Raw genomic sequence first — 5,554 nt, 5'->3', positions numbered from 1 at the left:
TAGCATGCAAAGTAGAAAGGTTAGCTATCTTTATGATAGAATTCTAAAGTTTATTAGAATGGAAAAATCACATGCCCTTTGAAAAATTGCTTTATGCAAGATAAAGGGATAATTTAAAATAAGCCTACAAAAGAGAAGTAAAGGTCATGACATTTTATCTAAGTTTTTTTTTGTCTCCTGCAGTTATTAATATAAACATATAGGCATAATGGTCCCTCATGAGACTTGTGAAACATATGAGAGCAAATTTAACTGGAGGTTTCCTTGGAAAGCTAGTACAAATGACTAATGGGTTGCAGTCTGTTAGAAAAGACAAAAATGCTTTGTTTATGTATGATGATGCCTCTTCCTCTCTTCGTCATCATTTATTCACATTTTTATGTAGCTACTTGAGGTATGAATCTGCGAGTCAGAATTTGTTAAAAACACAGTCAAAGCATTTTTACATATTTTGTTTCTTTTACAGAATTCAGGAAACTATTGAAACAGAATAGAACAGGCTCCATCTTAACATTCAGTGATCCTTTCAGTTTTCATTGAGATACTACAAATTGATCAGTTTTAATAGGTTCTCTTTTACCTATAGTGCATTTTTTTTTAAATGATAAATTGCTTCTCTGGCATTCCCCAAAGATGGCCAATGAGATTTTTCTAATGAATAATTTGAATTTATGATGTACCCACACTTAATGTGTTTTAATTCATGACAGCTATTATTCTCACTGCTGCTCAAACTGTTACATCCTGGGCCAGTAGGCATGTCTTCAGGCATGACTTCCAAGGCATTTTGACATGATCCTGTTAATCTTTGATAACCTCTTTGCTTTCTGGTAGGATAAAATAGTTCAAGTCTCCATGTGTATATATTCTACTTCAGACCTGGAGTTAGCCATTTCTTTAAGAAGTGTGGTTCCTTTCAGTAGGAAACTGTCTTTAGAAACTACAGTCTAATTGCTCAAGGTGCGTGTTGCTGAGTTAGTCGTTATTGGCCGACTTTTCCAGAAAGCTACTTTCAACCAAATATTTTTTTAAAAGATTTTATTTATTTATTCATGAGAGACAGAGAGAGGGAGGCAGAGACACAGTCAGAGGGAGAAGCAGGCTCCATGCAGGGAGCCTGATGTGGGACTCGATCCCGGGACTCCGGGATCATGCCCTGGGCCAAAGGCAGATGCTCAACTGCTGAGCCACCCAGGCGTCCCCCAACAAAAATTCTAATTGATTCATTTGATGAGTGTGGTATCTCTATCACCTCACTTTAGAATGTCTTGCTTTCCTCAAGTTCTTAGCGACTTTTCTATGGTCTTAAACACTCATTTTTCTACCTGTTTTGTTAGAAAGTATCTTTTTCCTTCTCTGAATAAAATGTTTTGATGATTGGAAATCAAAAGACTTGGAGCATATGTGATTTCATCAGGGAGTCTGTATGGCATAATTCTAAGGGAGCTGGCATTGGTATCAGAATGCCTGGATTTAAATCCAATTAAGTTGATGCAATGTTGGTTCCCAAGCATCCTACCAGGCCAGCTATCCTAGACTAGGTCATGGTGCAGAAAAGCTCACAGATCAAAAAGAAATTACAGTGTGTTGAGTCACCTTCAAGGGGGTAAGGAGAGATTGACACACATGAATGGTTCCAAGCCACGTGGACTACTATACCACCTGAATCCCACATTCTACAATGTCCAGATGGATATTCTGTCTCTCTCTGCACATCGGTCTTCCCTGGTGATGGTGTGATTCCAAAGACCAAAGTCAAGGTTGAACAAGGTGCTTAGCAGGAAGGTGACCGAAGCAGACACACTCTTACTTTTGGGGAGGCAGCACAGTCAAGTACTTCTGGCCAAAAGCTGTAGCTTGCCAGTGAGTCTGCTGAGCAGCTGTGGACTTTATCTGTGTTTCTTGGATGGAGCACATGTGGAATCAGAGTGGGACTGTAAGGGGTGTCACTATTGGGGAACTGATATTAGAGATAAGATATGATCAAGATACTGTGGTTATGAGTAGAAAAAAATTTTTTTAAATTTATTTGCCTTAGAGAAAGAGAGAGTGGTGGGAGGTGGTACAAAGGAAGAGGAAGAGAATCTCAAGCAGACTTTCCACTGAGCATGGAGCTGATACAGGGCTAGATCTCATGACTCTGAAATCATGACCTGAGCTGAAATCAAGAGTCAGACACTCAACCGACGGAGCCACCAAGATGCCCTTGTTTAGAAAAATAAATTTAAAGAGATATGGGTTTGAAACAAAGCAAGAGAGCTTGACAATATTTTTTTTTACCTCATTGGGTTGGTAGAGCAGTTGCCTTATATTTTTGCTTCTTGGTTCTAAATCCACACAGTCAATTCAGAAGATGGTGTTCACAGTTTGCTCTTCAGAACTAGGCTCCTTGGGATTTTCCTAGTGCTCCATGGGCTAAGGAAGGTTAGGGAAAGATAGAGAATGGGAGGTAGGGGTGCAGGGTTGTGGGAGAAACCACCATATCCACCACTACAATGATTTAATGGTTTCATAGGAAAATATGCTTTAAAAAGTAGGGGTTGAGGGATGCCTGGGTGGCTCAACAGTTGAGCGTCTGCCTTTGGCTCAGGGTGTGATCCCATGGTCCCAGGATCGAGTCTTGCGTTGGGCTCCCTGCATGGAGCCTGCTTCTCCCTCTGCCTATGTCTCTGCCTCTCTTATTGTGTCTCTCATGAATAAATAAATAAAATCTTAAAAAAAAAAAGTAGGGATTGAGCCAGTTTAAACTTGATCCCTAATTACATGACAAGTTTATGGCACTGGAGACAAGCTTATTAAAGCTGTAACTATGATTATCAATAAGTTCTATCTACTTTACAAAGCACCATTTTTAATAAGCATTGGTTCTTTGGAAAATCTTAATGTAGGGGCGCCTGGGTGGCTCAGTTAATTGTCTGACGGCTTAGATCAGGATCTCAAGGTCCTGGGATGGAGCCCTGAGATGGCCTCTGTGCTCAGTGGGGAGTCTGCTTGTCCCTCTTCCCCTCCCCCTGCTTTTGCTCTCTCTCAAATAAATAAAAAAATATTGGGGGGAAAAAAAGAAAAGAAAATCCAACGTACCCCAGCAAGAGATCGTACATTAATGAGGTTATTAGTAGGAAAATTAAAATGTGATTCCTCTGATAATGCATATGATGTACAAATTTCAGAATAAAAGAAAGTTAAGACTTTAAAATAAATATATAAGACAATTTGGAAGATATAATTTTTTAGGGAGGGGAGAGGCAGAGGGAGAGGGAGAGAAGCAGACTCCCTGCTGAGTGTGGAGCCCTATGTGGGGCTCAAGCTCAGGAGCAGAGCTAAAATCAAGCCAGACATTAACTGACCAAGCCACCTAGGCACGCCTGTAAGATATAATTTTCAAATATTAAAAAATATTCACAAAACTACCATCATAATAAAATTATTTAAAAATTTTTTGTGTTGGGACACCTGGGTGGCTCAGTGGTTGAGCGTCTGCCTTCGGCTCAAGTTGTGACCCCAGGGTCCCGGAATTGAGTCCCACGTCGGGCTCCCTGCATGAAGCCTGCTTCTTCCTCTGCCTGTGTCTCTGCTTCTCTGTGTGTCTCTCATGAATAAATAAATAAAATCTTTAAAAATAAATAATTGATTTTTTTGTGTTATTTTTACTTATATAGATAATTCTTGAACAATTATCATATTTTTTTTATTTCATGTTCTGTTTTTTCATGTTTCCAGGTTTTCCTGATTATCATTTAATACCTTATGTTTTATTTTGTTGATGTACCATAATTTACTAAGTTGTTCTAATATTGTATATTTAGGTTATTCTCACTTTTTAAAAGATGTCATAGTCAATGCTATAAGGAAAGCTGTATTAATATTTACTTTTGCTTTGCTTTAGTATTTTCTTCAGGATAAATTATTAGAAGTGAAATTATAATAAAATAGCATAAGCTTTCACTTTTGCTTTACATGATCTAACAGTTCACACAGGTTTATATGACATGATAAATAAATGAGGTAACAATTTTTTGTCTATTTCAAAGGGCCTATCTAAACCCGTTTAAAAACACTGTTTAGGGCACTGGCTAGCTCAGTAGATAGGGCATGTGACTCTTGATCTCAGGGTTATAAGTTCAAGCCCCACCTTGAGTGTAGAGATTATTTAAAAATAAAATCTTTTTTATTTTTTATTTTATTATTTTTTAAATAAAATCTTTAAAAAAAACACTGTGCATACTTATATATCTAAAAATCGACCCTTGTAAAGCAGAATATAACAGTAACAATGAACAGGAATTCTTCTCATTTGCCTAACATGTTAAAATTAAGAGTGCAACTGATGTATTGATTTTTCTTTCTGAGAAAAATCAATACATCAGTTGCATTCTTAATTTTATTTATTTTTGCATTCTTTATTTATTTATTTTAAATATTTTATTTATTTATTCATGCGGGACAGAGAGAGAGAGGTAGAGACACAGGGAGAGGGAGAAGCAGGCTCCATGCAGGGAGCCCAACGTGGAACTCGATCCAGGGTCTCCAGGATCACACCCTGGGCTGAAGACAGCACTAAACCGCTGAGCCACCTGGGCTGCCCTCTTTCAGGTTTTAAAACTTTTTATTTGTATATTAAAAAATTGTGCATTCCATTGGGTGCCTGGGTGGCTCAGTCAGTCAAACATCTGCCTTTGGCTCGGGTCATGATCCTGGGGTCCTGGAATTGAGCCTAACATCAGGCTCCCTGCTCAGTGGGGTATCTGCTTCTCTCTCTCCCTCTCCCCACATCCCACTTATGCTCTCCCTCACTCTCTCTAATAAATAAATAAGATCTTTTTAAAAAATTGTGTATTCTAATAATTTTTTTTGTATTCTAATAATTAAAAGCATTGGAACAAAAAAATTGGCACTCTGATTAAACTGCATTTTACGGCCTCCCAATACCTTGTACCATTTTGGTTTTTACTCTAGATTTCACCGTTGTCCCACCCAGCTTCTTCCCTCACCAACACACAAGTTCTTTTCCTTCCCTGCCAGCCAGCCAGGCAGATGGGAGAGACAGGCACTGCCTCCATTGTCAGTAGTTCTCAATTCTTTGATATGAAAAGGGGCAGTCATTTACACTTGATCCAACCTCTTTATGTCTTACAAAGTTAAATGGCTAAAAGAAATAAAACAAGAAGGCAATGCTTATGGAACGTACAGTGCACATCGGCAGTGCACGTCTCATTACAATTCACCTGCTTGCTCCTCCTGTTCAATTGTTTCTTTTGAAAGCAGATTTTTCTCTTATGTTTCTGTTTTCTTCAGTTTTGACTTACTGAATTTCTCAATCGCAGCCATATCAGGTTGGTCAGACATGGTTATAGGGGAAGCGGAACGAGGCATACAGTCAAGTGAAGTTGGGTCTGTGCAGTGGCCACCAGCGAGTCTTAACTGATGTATTGATAAATTGTAAACTTTCTTCCTTCTTTGAATGTCTTGCCAGAAAAATATTTAAAAAAAACACTGACATAGCACATAGGCAGCATGAAGCATAGAATAATTTACAAAATGGACATTATCCCAA

The 5,554-nt window shown here is 38.4% G+C and overlaps 1 pseudogene; it reads right to left on the bottom strand.

Moving 5' to 3' along the window:
- Nucleotides 1-5,214: 5,214 nt before the first annotated feature.
- LOC140642217 (thymosin beta-4-like) lies at nt 5,215-5,346 on the bottom strand (annotated as a pseudogene).
- Nucleotides 5,347-5,554: the final 208 nt, after the last annotated feature.

The sequence above is a fragment of the Canis lupus genome, chromosome 11 (genome assembly GCF_048164855.1).
Source record: "Canis lupus baileyi chromosome 11, mCanLup2.hap1, whole genome shotgun sequence".
NCBI lineage: Eukaryota > Metazoa > Chordata > Mammalia > Carnivora > Canidae > Canis > Canis lupus.
Note: the sequence above shows the minus strand (reverse complement) of the source record. Positions and strands in the feature narration are given on the sequence as shown.